Source organism: Orycteropus afer, unplaced genomic scaffold, assembly GCF_000298275.1.
Source record: "Orycteropus afer afer isolate SDZICR_OR568_19922 unplaced genomic scaffold, OryAfe1.0 scaffold00266, whole genome shotgun sequence".
NCBI lineage: Eukaryota > Metazoa > Chordata > Mammalia > Tubulidentata > Orycteropodidae > Orycteropus > Orycteropus afer.
The window spans coordinates 1,775,575-1,789,338 of NW_006921853.1; the positions used below are offsets into that span (position 1 = coordinate 1,775,575).

Sequence of the window (13,764 nt, forward strand, 5' to 3'; positions counted from 1 at the left end):
TTCAGAACATAAGAAAAGAAGCTGCTAGGAGAAGAGGAGTCTTTTTTATTGGTAAATGTGCTGCCTGTTACATCCTCAGCTGGTGTTTATGGGCTCCTCTTCCCTCACTAGGTGATATGGTGAGTGTGAACTGGCCCAGAGCAGAGGGACTTCAGATGCAAAGTAAGGGCATGGAGGCCGTAATCAGTCCATGGCAGGTGCGCAGAAGGCGGCACATGGACATGAGTGTTGGTTACAGCTGCCGTTGAGTGAATGCCATATGCCCCCGGCATGGGGGAGGCCCTCAATGGGCCCTCGGTGATTATTTGATGCATGACCTCCCTTAATTCCCCCCAGCAGCCCTGCAGGGTAGAGGGTGTTTACTCCCCATCTTGTGGATGAGGGAGCCGGGTCTTGGCACAGTGAGATCCTAGTTCCCAGTGCTGATTGGAAGCGGAGGCTTGGCCTGCCGTCTCGAGAAGGATCTGAAAGCTGCTCTGGTTCATCAGGAAAGGGTGCCGGGGTTGATGTGGTCATCAGCCATGGGCTCAGGAGAAGGGCGTGATGATATTTGGTATTCCCAGATTAAACGAGGAACTCTGGTGGCGTAGTGCCTAAGGCATTTGACTGCTAACCCGAAGGCTGGCAGTTCAAACCCACCCACCACTCCCTGGAAGGAAGGTTGGGCAATGTACTTCCGTAGAGATACCACCTCAGAAACCCAAGGAGGGGGTCTCTGTGAGTCAAAATTGACTTGACGGCAGTGAGTTTGGTTTTGGTTTTTTAGATTAGAGTCATCCAGCTAATGGGCTGTAGGAGGCAGAGCTGGGGAGGGCACACGAGATCTGTCAGATTCCTCTAGACTTTCACGCTACCGCTGCCCTGCGGTGATGTCCCATGTCTGTGGCGAGAAAGGGACCAGGGTCTCCTTCCTGTGGGATGTGGGAATTCTCTGGGGCTGCTGAAACCCGTAGTTTTCAGTGGACTCCCTGAGGCTCCACAGCCGGTCTGTTTTCCTTCATAACAGTCACATTATCTGCTGTGTGGCACCACCCTCAGCATCTCATCTTCACCTGCATCAGTACACAAATGCCACCTCCAGCACTGGGACCCATGCAGGATGGGTACCAGGAGTATACTGTTTGTTGTTTACACAGAAATGGTGCGCTTAGTAAGTAATTTTTTAATGAGTGAATGTTAAGTTTTCCTAGCAGTGTGTTTCTATGACACATCACAGTTGTCTAGGCCAGTGCTTCCCAATAGGACTTTCTGTGATGACAGAAATGTTCTTTATTTGCCCTGCGCAGTGTGGTAGCCACTAGCCACGGGTAGCCATCGAGGACTTGAAATGTGGCTAGTGTACCTGAGGAACTGCATTTTTATTTTAGTAAATTTAAATTCACATGTATTCACATGTGGCTTTTGGCTACATAGTAGCCAGCCCCGGTCTGGGAGCTCAGGGGACAGTGGTGAACAGATAGACAAGCCCTATCCTCATAGCCCTATCTGAAGAGCCAGTAAACCAGGAAGCAAATGAATCAGGTAATTTCAGGTACTGCTCAGTGTTCTCAAGAAAGTAAAATAGGGCAAGGAGAGAGAGGGCTGTCAGAAGGGGGCAGAGCTGCTTTGGACAAGGTGGCCAAGGCCTTCCCTGACCCGAATGACAAGGAGAGGCATGTCTCTGACCCAGATGACTAGGAGCAGCCATGCGGTATCCATGGGAAGAGCATTCCAGGCAGAGGGAACAGTAAGAGCCAAGGCCCCAAGCCAAGAGCAAGCTTAGACAGTTCTGAGAAGTTTGTCTTGGCTGGAGTGTTGTGGGCAAAGGAAGGGGTGAGTAAGGAGAGGTCCCCAAGGCAGCGGGAACCAGGCCAAAGGGACCCACAGGTTTGGATTTCTCTCCAAGAGAAGCAGAATGCAGGGGGTGGGTCAGAGCCAAGGCCTCGGAGAGCCACCTGGAGCACGTTCTGGCCCCTCCTCTTCCTAGCTGTGTAACCTTGGGCAAGTTACTCAGTGCCTCTGTGTCTCAGTGTCTGTGAAACAAGGTAAAGATTGTTCTGTTAATACATGTAAAGTGCTCCGAACAACCTCCGTGCGCTCTGTACGGCTGTCAGCTCTCAGCGTCATTGTTGGAGGGCTGTGAACAGGGGTGACGTGATCTGATTGAGGAATTTAGAAGATCATTCTGGCTACTGGTATAGAATGGATTGTAGAGGAAAGAGGGGGCTGGGCAGGGTCTAACTACAGATGATGGTGGCTTGGACTAGGGTGGTGGCCCTCATCATGGGCAGAAGTAGAAGTGGACCCTGCAGCATGGGTAGGTTCAAGTCATCCAAGATCATATTTACATTTTTAGTGATGCCTTTTTTTTTCCTGGAAATTTTCAAACAAACGCAAAATTGGAGAGATCAGTTCAGTAACTGTTCATGTACCTATCACAGGGCTTCAACGGTTATTAGCATTCTGCCACTCTTCTTTCATCTACTCCAATAGCATATGAAAGTCACTGTAGGTGCTGTACCACGTCACTCATAAATACTTTAGTTTGAATCTCTAAAAGATAGGCTTTTTTTAACATCACTTCAATGCCACTGCCATACCTGACGGTAATTAATTGTTACCCTCCAATAACCAGTCCTAGACTGTGCACAACAGTACCACCAATGCCCAGTCTATATTCAGATATCCCTAATTGTCTCAAAGTTGCCTTTTTAGAATTGGTTTGTTTGGATCAGGATACATACCAAGACCAAATATGACAATGAGTTTGAAATAAAAGGTGTAACCTTCATTTGGTCAGCTGAATCCATGTGGCCTGATGCCCTAACAAACTGTACATCTTCTGGCCTATGGCAGAGTCTGGGCACCCTCAGGCCTGGGGAATATAATGGCATCTCAGCAGAATCGCTGGTGGAAAGGGGACAGACCCCATTGCATGAGAACTTCCTGAGGCATTGACCTCAGAGTTGGTCTCAACAAAATAAAATAAACCAAACTCACTGCCATCAAGTCATTTCTGGCTCACAGCAACCCCCATTGGGATTCAGAGGCTGTAAATCTTTACGGAAGTAGATTGCCCCATCTTCCTTGGTCTAGACACTCGTTATTTGCCAGTGCTGCTCTTAGATGGGTGGGATGTAACGGAACCTGAAGGCAGAGTCCACTCTCAGGTAGATACAGGTGTGACAGCCATGGGAGTCATAGGAGGCTTAAGTTTGGTAGGGCCTCAGTAGCAGGGGAGGGAGAGGTGAGCAGAGAATTCAGCCCGCAGAGACAAGGGCTCCAACCAGAAGGCTGGGACTCAGATCCAGCCTCCATTCCCAGCAGGAGTGGGAGTCCAACTCCAGAACCAGGACAGATGGTGAGGCCGTGTCCTGTGCAGTGGAGATCACAGGCGGGCTGTGTTAGGGCTGGGTAGACGTGTCTGAGCAGGGGAGGGCTGCCCACCTGTGTGCAAGTGCTGGCCTAGGCATCAAGATACATCCCAGACCCTTCATTGGGGTGGGATTCCTAACCTGCATCCTGCTATCCTACCCAGAACTGACTTAGTAACTGAGCATATTGGTTAAAGTTCTCAGTAGCAGGGCCAGGATTCTCTTGGTAGCAAAGGGTAGAAGCCTAACAAACTGGTTTAAGCACAAAAAAAAAAAAAAGAATTCTTTGGCTCGTGTAACAGAAGAGTCTGGGGTAGTTGGCTTCAGGTATAGCAGGATCCAGGAGTCCACATGAGAGCATCTGCCTCCCTGCATCACTTATCTCAGCTTTCCTCTGTGTTGGCCTCATCTTCAGGTTCCAAGTGGTGGCCTCCAATGTCATTATCCTCACTCTTTATACTAGCAGAGTTTTCTTTCCCAGATGTCCTTCTGAAAGCCCCAGATCTAGCATTTATAGGCCAGGCCTGGGTTGCAACCTGGGGTGGGGCCCACATTATCCACATGGAAGGAGGTTGCGGGAAGGGTGGGTTCCTAGTAGAAAGCTGAAGTGCTGCTTCCAGAAGAAGGGGAAATCGCCTTGGAAGGTAGAAAGTGACACCCCAACTTGGTCCTTTGTCTTCTTCTCTGGGAACATAGGAGTCATACCTGTTGCATTTATTCATTGGTTCTCAAGTCTAAACCTCACCGAGGTTTAACTTCTGATCCAAGCTTCAGCCACCAGATAACTTCCCTTGGCATCTCCACCTCGGAATGCACTGACGGTCCAGTCTGTCGCACCTGAACCCAGGTTCCATCCGTTCCAGGCCTCCTACCCACACCCTTTTTCATCCATGGCACTTGGCTCTTCCCTCTGAATCTTCCTCCCCTCCCTTTGCCCCTTCACTGCTGGTCATCTCTAGGCCCTACCATTATATCTATTACCAAAAAAAAAAAATCTGTCTCTTTCCAAATCCACCTCCTCTTTCCATTTCTGCCTGCCAACCCAGCACGAGACCTCATCCCTGCCTCCCCACTCAACTCCCATCTGCTCAGTGCCTCGTCTGATCAGCAGAGGCATATGGATCACCTGACACTCAGAAGTTGTGCTGGGTGGGGCATCAGACGTGCCTGCTGTCCCTGTGAGTTCACTCCCCAGGCCAAGAGGTGCTGGGGGGGTCTTCTGTGAAGCACTGTTCAGTGGTGCTGGTGGTGGGGGATGAGCCAACGCTCCCAAGGGCTGGGGAAGGCTGAGAGGGCCCCCAGATGCAGAGCGTCTGCAGACAGCGCCACTCCCACATACATTCTGTGCTCCCCAGAGGACCAACTACAGCTCACAGACACATTTCAACAGGCTCAGCCAGTGTTTTCAAGATTGTTTGAATTAATTGCCACCATTTAAACTTGGGAGAATTTGCATGAAAATATGGAGGTTTGACTTTTCTTGGAAACTGGAAGATCTGGGAAAACTGGGCCCACATTCCCACCTGGAAGCTTTGGTGGAGTGAGTCACAGCACACAGTTCCTGGCACTCCTGCTGTCTCCCAGCACAGTGGCACGGTTGTGCTTGCCTTCCGTTATCAACCCCGTTGCCGTGCCTGCCTAGTCCCTGGGCCATCTGCGTGTGACCTCCCCTCCTGGACCCCAAATCTGGCTGCCTGACTCTTCCATCATTGCAACGTCCACCTCTCCTGGCCCAGCCTCCCTCTGTGAGGCCTGCCATAACCTCTGTGCCTTTGCCTCTGCCGATCCCAGCACCTAGAGCACCTAGCCCTTACTGCTTTCTCCTCAAAGTGCTGCTTACGTCTCTCGTCCCAGCTTGCCGCAGAGCCCCTTCTGGTGGTCTCTAGCCAGACCCTGCTGGGCCGAGTCACATACTTCCCTGGAGTGTTCTCGGTTTCTGAGCCTCAGGCATCAAACACAGGTGCCCCAGCTGAACCTGACCTGCTGATGCGTTCCATTTGGTCTGAACAGTGCGTTTTTTTTTTTTAATTTTTATTGTGATTTGGGTGAAAGTTTACAGGGAAAAATCATTTTCCATATAGCAGTTCATATGCATTTTGTTTCATGACATTGACAGTAGTCCCCACAATGGAACAGCTCTCTTCCTGCTTCCTCCCTGTAGTTTTACCTCTTCCCTGAGTCCTTCTTTCCTATCCATTCCTACCTGCTCCCCCCACCCCCCAGCTATCTCCCTGTGCAAACACTGCCCTTCTGTTCTCCCATGACTGATCATTCTAAGGAGTGTAAATGTTCACCCTATATGCCTGTCTGTTACCTGGCTGGAAGCCACGGGAATGAGTTCAGTTCCAGGCCTAAAGGGTTCCTAGGGGCCATGGTCTCAGGGGTCTCACCAGTCTCTGTCAGACCCGTAAGCCTGGTCTTCTGAGTTTTGTTCCACATTGTTCTCCCACTCTGGTCAGGATCTCCTGCACTGATCCCCTTCTGAGTGGTTGACAGTGGTAGCCGGGCACTGTCTAGTTCTTCTCATCTCATGGTCATATATGGCCTGAACGGTGTTTTACAGCTTGTGAATCATTTGACAATGTGTAGAAATTGGCTTTTGATGAGCTGGGCATATTCCCAATGTGACAGCTGTCATCTGGAGCTGAGTGGCATCTGCCTCCTCTGGACTGACCAGGTGCATGTCCTCCAGCTCACCACAACCCCACTACCTCATGGCCCCCTGCTCGTTGTGGTACCACAGGCAACTGAGTTTGCAACCCCCTAATATGCAGGGTAACCAGGAGCTTTGTAAGGACAGGGCCTTGTTTTCTCTTTCTCTTTTCTCCCTGACAACTGACAGCCTCCACACTGTATTTGATGAAGTGAATAAAGTTGTAAGAATTGCATGCTGGGACCTCAACCCAGACCTAGCAGAGCCCAGATCTAAGGCAGCAAGAGTAATTCTAGGCCCCACCATGGAGTGGACAGCGTTCCTCTTATGCCTGCTGCCAGCTGTTGCCAAGAACAAGGGTAGAGAAGAGCTCCTTGGGGTTATAAGAGCAGGGAGTCCCTGCTTGCTCTGAGTGGTAAGCCTTGGGTACAAGACAGTAACCCTCATGTTTCTTGAGCACTTATTACATGCCAAGCAGAACTCAGAGCACTTTATATATATTAGCTCATTTATTCTGCACAGCAGTCCTATGAGATGGATGCTAGGATTATCAGCTCCATTTTACAGATGGGAAAACTGAGGCAACAGAAAACCAAAACAACTTGCTGATGATCCATGACTAACAGTCTGGTGCCTACCTCATGGTCTTGTCTCTCAGTAAAGTGATGGCCAAAGAGCTGGGGCCCTGCCTAGGGCAGCCACTGCTCAGCATCTTAGCACCAGCCTGGTACATCCAATGACCTCATTTTTCAGGGGACACCAGAAATACACATTATTGTTTCAAGCTCCCAATTTTTAAATGTTAACAACTGATGTGGTAATTTTTAAAATGTTTTGTAGGCCAAGCAAGTGCAGATCCAGCTTCCAGCCTTCCAGTGTGTGACTTAGCTTATCGCTCAGGTCCACCCAAGCCCACCACCCTCTGAGTCAGTGATGCTGCTGAGGGGCCCAGAAGCTGGCACTTACAGGTACATGTTCAGTGTCACAGTGCCACACCAGCTTCTGCCCCTTTAAGGAAGGACACTTTTCATTGGCCTTCCTCCCAGGGGACATTGTGAAAGGCCACTGGGGTCTCCTCTCCCACAGACCACAGGACTCCCTGTCACTTTTCAAGCTCAGGTGCTCCAGGGAGGAGCAAGTTGAGAGCTCAGAACTAGGCCTGCAGGGAGCTGGGAACAGGCCTGTTCCCCACCCTGGAGGAGTTCCTGTCCCAGTGCGGGGTAGGGACATATGTAGATACTTTACTACGTACTGAAGTGATCAGGGTTACAGACCCAGCTCTGAGAGCCCAGAGGAGGACCCTCAACTCAACCTTGAGGAGGGAGCAGGACTCCCTGGGCACCAGCAGCTCACTCCTCCAAGCCCCCTCGGGCCCTGATAAACCCACTGTCTATCAGTTGGGGTGATGCAGTGAGCCTACTACACCAGGCCATGTGAAGACAAGCCCCAAGGCCCCTTCCATGAAGCCAGCAGCCCTAAACCCTTGCTGTTCTAGGGCCAGCATGGCTGGGCAAAGAGAGGTGGCATGCTCATGGCCTGTCTGTGTAACGGGGCCATGGATGCCCCCGACTGTGGAGCACCTTCAGTGTGGGTCCCAGGGGCTGTGCATCTGGACCAACTCATGGTCTATCCTGCCAGGGAAGAGAGTGCTTCCTCGGAGCAGCCCCCGGCATGTGGCATCCAGCCCAGCCTCAGCTCTGCTCCACATGTTGTCCTCTGAGGAGCTGGCCACACTGACAGCACTGACCACTCTTCCCACCCGTGTTCGTCTCTGGGGAAGGAGCCTTCTGAGAGTGAAAGCCCCCACCTCTGCTTGGGTTGTTTCCATGGTGGAGCGGCATCCCATTAATCTTTGCTGAGCAGTTTGTGTGTTCGTTGGAAGAGACGTATCATTCTACTCCAGGGCCAAGGTGGCAAGTGGCCTTGCTGAGTTAATTAAATTACTTAAATGGAAATAATATTCATATCATTGTATTAAAAATGTGTTACAGTCTCAGTATGGTTGGGACTCATCAGCTATAAAGAAGCAGGGTAAGGGCAAGACGGGCTAGGAAAGGCGTTCACGTTAACTGTGCCAGCCAGAGAGCCTCTCGGTTCCCCTTTGAAAACCCATCCCCAGAGGGGCTTGAGGCAGCATTAACAAAGGACATAACAAGAGCTCTAGTTAAACAAGGAAGAAAACATTAACACCACAGAAACAAGAAGGTTGGGGGAAAAAAAATTCTGAAGGTTAAAGTGGTTGGCATGATCGAGTTTTGCTCTGAACTTCTTGAAAACGCGACAGAGGAGGAAACATCCGGGGTTTAAAGCCCTAGTTATTGGAAAGGATGAAGCAGACCGATTCTTTCGGAGACAGAAAATGTTTCCCCTGGGTCCATCCCTAAAGACATTCCCTGTACAGAGATTTAGCAAGGGGCCCTCAGGGAGATGGACCCGCAGAACCCTCCACACGGTTTCTCACACAGAGACACGGATCACCTACATCGCTGTCAGTGGCAACCCTTGAGACATGGTGATAGGCCCATGGATATGTACATTATTTATTTTATTATTACGTGCCGTCGAGTCAAAACCGACTCATAGTGACCCCTCCTTGGGTTTCCGAGGCAGTATCACTACGGAAGTAGATTGCCCCATCTTCCTTCCGAGGAGTGGCTGGTGGGTTTGAACCGCCAGCCCTCTGGTTAGCAGTCAAGTGTCTTAGCCACTATGCTACCAGAGCTCCTATGGATATGTACATACACATATGGAAAAAAGTCTGGAAGTGCCTGCTTGCTCTCTCCCTCCCTCCCTCCCTCCTCCTCCTCCTCCTCCTCTTTCTCTCATGCTCTCATGTACAGCCCCTGTGTGTACACACGTGCACACACACAACACACACTCTCTCACACTACACAGCCCACCTTGACAGTGATTCCCACTTACTTCTAGGGAGAGAAGAGGAAGCCAGAATGGGGGTGGGAGTAGGAGAGAGAGATTTGGTCCATGTTGTTGTTGTTGTTATATGCCGTCAAGTCAGACCTGACTCATAGCGACCCCTCCTTGGGTTTCTGAAGCGGTATCACTATGGAACTAGATTGCCCCATCTTCCTTCTGAGGAGTGGGTGGTGGGTTTGAACCGCCAGCCTTCTGGTTAGCAGTCAAGTGCCTTAGGCACTACGCTACCAGAGCTCCTAGAGAGTTGGTCCATAGGAAGTTATTTTTTAAGAAGAGAGAGCTCTGAGTTTCACCCAGTATAGTTGACTCTCACAGTGACCAAGCTAACATGGCCAAGGGTGAGGCCTTCTTGGGGTCTAGCTTGGCCCAAAAGAAGATGGCAGTCAAGGCCTCAGGCGTTCCAGCCAGTCAGCCCCGAGTTCAAAACCTGGCTCCACCGTGCACCAGCTGCATGACGGCAGAGAATGCATTTAGTCTCAGTCCCTGTGTGGGTCCCTTGATTTCTTTTTTAAACTTGGACTACCTAGGGGAATGAGCATTACTTGCTCCCTATGAGGGAGGCTCAGGCCACATGAGCCCACAGTCTGTTTTGCTTGGACTGCAGCGTGTTTTAAACTTCTCACAGCAAAGTATCCAGTTCCCCATGGCCCCCAGCACTCTGTGATTTCCACCTGAGCCCACTTCCCTCTGTTACCTGCCTGGCCCCTGTGAGCTTGGAGTCTGCAGCCCTGCCTCAGCCAGCTTCCCGCACTCTGTCCTCTCTCAGCCAGACTTCTTGGGGACAGCTGGGCAGCAGACAGCCGGTGAGAGGTGACACGGTGCCCTGGACCGATGCTGGAAGATAGACGCACACGTTCCGCAGGCCACATGTTCCATAATGAAAGCCAGAATGCCCACCTTAGGACCGTGTCAGCCTAGAAGGCCTCCCCACTGCCCCACCACCTCTTAAAACCAGACTGTTTCTGTCTCACCAGATGTTTCCATGGCAGTAATTTTGCAGAACTAGTCATTGAAAGCTGCCTGTGCTGTCCTTCCCAAAGAGCTGTTTCCTGATTAATTCACAGCACGTCCTTGCTCTGTCGCTCCACTAAACAGACAACACGTCCATATAGACATGTAAAAGAGTGCTTGGAGAATCGACTTTTCTGACAGTCTGCAGATAGTAGCCCACCATCCTGCGATGGATGATTGAAGCTGAGTTCCTGTGGGTTAACACGCACTTGAGGCTTCTCATTCCGAATTGTAATGGAAACCTCCTTCCATAACTTGGTGAACTAGAAATTTAGTTAGAGCTTACTCACCCAGCCTTCAGGAAGGCAGAAGGAGGGGGCGAGAATGAGTATAGGTGGGTGCCCGCTGGGATTTCGGGACCCACACCCAAGAACATCAGAAGCCACAGAAAGGCCCCATTTTTCGGATTAGGTTGATTGTCAGAACATCATTAGAGAACAGTGCTCCCCATGGAGAAATTTACCTGTGTTTGTTCATTTATGGATCCCAAAGTAATTGTTGAGTGGCTACTATGTGCCAGGCGCCTGCTAGGCCTTTGTGCAAGATTGGCTCTGCTGTTTGGGGGCTTCCCTTTGAGTTACCCACTCACTGCCATCGAGTTGGATCCCACTCATAGTGACCCCTCCTTGAGTTTCTGAGGTGGTATCACTGTGGAAGTAGATTGCCCAACCTTCCTTCTGAGGAAGTGCTGGTGGGTTTGAACCACCAGTCTTCTGGTTATAAGTCAAGTGCCTTAGGCACTACATCACCAGAGCTCCTTACACACTATATAATTCCAATTATAGAAGAATTCTAGAAAATGCAAACTAATCTATAGAGACAGAGAGCAGACTGGTGTTACCTAGAGATAGGAGAAGGAGGCAGGAAAGGGAGGGATTGCACAAGGATACGAGGAAAGTTTTGGGGGGTGATGGACATGTTCATTATCTGATTGTAGTGATGGTTTCATGAGTGGATACACATATTCAGACTTACTAAAATATATACTTAAAAAATGTACAGTATGAGGTGTGTGTTAACATTCCTCAATAAAGCTGCAAAAGAAAGTTTTTTGTAAGAGGAATAGATAATTGGAGCTGAAAATTTACATTAGGTAGATACACTCCTAATCATGGGAGAATAGAAGGTAGAAGGTCTGTGTATGCTCAGGGAGACAGCTCAGGGGTAGCAGTGCATGGGAGGGAAGGACACAGGGAAGAGGTAACTATGGGGAGGAAGTGAGAAGGGAGCTGTTGCAATGTGGGAAATTGCAATCAATGTCATGAGACGAAGTGTATGTGAGCTGTATGGAAAGTGAATTTGCTCTGTAAACTTTCACCCAAATCAGAATAAAAATTTAAAAAGAAAAAAAGAAACAGACAATTGGAGCTATAGCAGGGAGGTGTGATTTTATTCGATGAGCAGAGAAGTGATGAATACCTGCGTGAGATAGGACAGGAAAGCTAGACAAGTACCCTTTTGTGAAGGTTACTGTATGTCATGCTGTGGTAGTTAAGGTCATGTGTCAACTTGGCTGGGCCTCGTTTTGAGTGGCTGGGCAGCTGGATGTAGTTAACTCCCCATTCTGAGATCAGCAGTCAACTCCATGGTGGAATCTACCGGAGCAGCTGAATGGCTGCCTTAGGAATGTGGTCTGCTTCCAGTATATAAGAAGAATCGTTGAGAAAGATCTCTGCCACTTTTTGGTACTCTTGGACCCGGCATGTAGCTGGGTCTTCACTCAGCAACCTGCCATATTTCCCGCCAATCTTAGTTCTATCTCTGGACTTGAACTAGTGTCCTGCCATGTTGTTTGGTAGTCTTGGGACTGTGCCATTTTATTTGTTGACCTTGGGTTTGTCAGTCTCAGCAGCCAGCAGCTGTCTGAGTTAAGAGAATCTTCCAGCCTCAGTGGGCCAGAAGCAAAAGGCAGAGCTGAAGCCCAAGGTCAAGGGGCTTTCACCTAGCCCCTAGAACTGGTACTTTTTTTTTTTTTAGGATTTGGGTGAAGATTTACAGAGTAAATTCACTTTTCGTACAGCAGTTCACATATACTTTGTCTCATGTCATTGACCAAAATTTACAATGCAGCAGCTCCCCTCCCACTTCCTCCCCATAGTTACCTCCTCCCAGTGTCCATCCCTTCATACTCTTCTGCACCCTGAGCTATCTCCCTGTGCATAAGCAGCCCTTCCTTCTCCCATGATTTTTCTCTCCAGGGCGTGTGTCTACTTGAGGTAAATGTTTAACTCACATGCCTGTACTTTGTTTGGCTGGAAACCACAGTTGTGGGTTCAATTCCAGACCTGAAGGGAAACTAGGGGCCATAGTCTCAGTGGTTCCACCACGCTCTATTGGACCAGCAAACCTGGTCCCCACCTTCTTTTTTTTTTTGCCTCCAAACGATTTTGAGTTTTGTACCACATTGTTCTCCCTCTTTGTGTAGGATCTCCTACATCCCTTCCAAGTGGATGGCAGTGGTAGCTGGGCACCATCTAGTTCTTCTGATCTCATAGTTGTATAGGTTGCAGATCGGATGGTGTACCAGTCACTAGGACTGGTTGTTTCCATTAATTTTGGTTTTCTTCTTTCTTCTTGACGAGGAGAGACCTGTTGTTGCATCTAGATGGCAGCTTCCTAGCTTTTAAGGTCCCAGTTGCTACTCGCCAAAGTAGTAGGTGGAACAATGTTTTGTATAGTATGTTATGCCAATTGAGCTTGATGTCCCCTGAGACTATGGTCCCAAGCCCGCAGGATCAACTACTCGGTCCCTCTGGGTAGCTGGCTGTGACCAAGTAATGACCATAACCTTGCCCCTTGTCAGCTCTACTATACACCTAGGAATTCTGATCATTCACATGAACTTATAGGCCCATTGTCTGCCAACCCTATATATCATCTTGGATACACTCTCCATTTAGACATACCTAATTGTTTAGCTTGTAGAACTGGTACTTTTTTTTAAAATACATTTTATTGAAATATAATTTATGTACAATGAAGTACACAAAACTAAAGTGACATGGGTCAATGTTTTTGTTTTTTCTTTTTGCAGTGTTCCCTCCCCTCCCCTCCCACCCCTGGCAACCAATAAAGAAAGTTTCCCTCCATATATAAACCTTTTCCTTGACCCTCCATAACAATGAACTAATATTATATTTGTCCTTCTGTGATTGACTTACTTCACTCAGCATAATGTCTTCCAAGTTCATCCATGTTATGCAGAGTTTTGCAGATTCTACGTTATTCTTTAGTGCTGCATAGCATTCCAGTATGTGTATGTACCATAGTTTGATCATCCACTCTTCTGCTGATGGGCATGTAGGTTGTTCCCATCTTTTTTGCTATTATAAATAGTGCTGCAATGAACATGAGTGTGCATGTATCTGTTCCTGTCCTGGCTCTCACCTCTCTAGGATATATACCTAGTAATGGCATTGCTGGGTCAAATGTTATATCCAATTCCATCTTTCTAAGGAATCACCATATTGCTTTCCACAGTGGTTGTATCACATCACAGTTCCACCAGGAATGTATAAGAGTCCCAATCTCTCCATATCCCTGCCAGCATTTGTTATTTTCTGTCTTGTTAAACCTTACCGTCAGTGCTGGGATGAGACAATATCTCATTGTTTTGATTTGCAGCTCTCTGATGGCCAATGATTGTAAGCATCTCTTCATGTATTAGCTGGCCACCTGAGAGCTGACCTCAGACTTCCACCCTCCTAAACTGTGAGGGATAGGAGCTCTGGTAGCATAGTGCCTAAGGCACTTGACTGCTAACCAGAAGGCTGGCGGTTCAAACCCACTAGCCACTCCTCGGAAGGAAGGTTG

General features: G+C 48.9%; 1 protein-coding gene across 1 annotated transcript in view; it reads left to right on the forward strand.

Annotated features, from left to right (window-relative positions):
• The window catches only part of KATNIP (katanin interacting protein), a 288,175-nt gene that overhangs the window by 209,356 nt on the left and 65,055 nt on the right, over positions 1-13,764 (forward strand). The gene's annotated exons all lie outside the window — the stretch shown is intronic.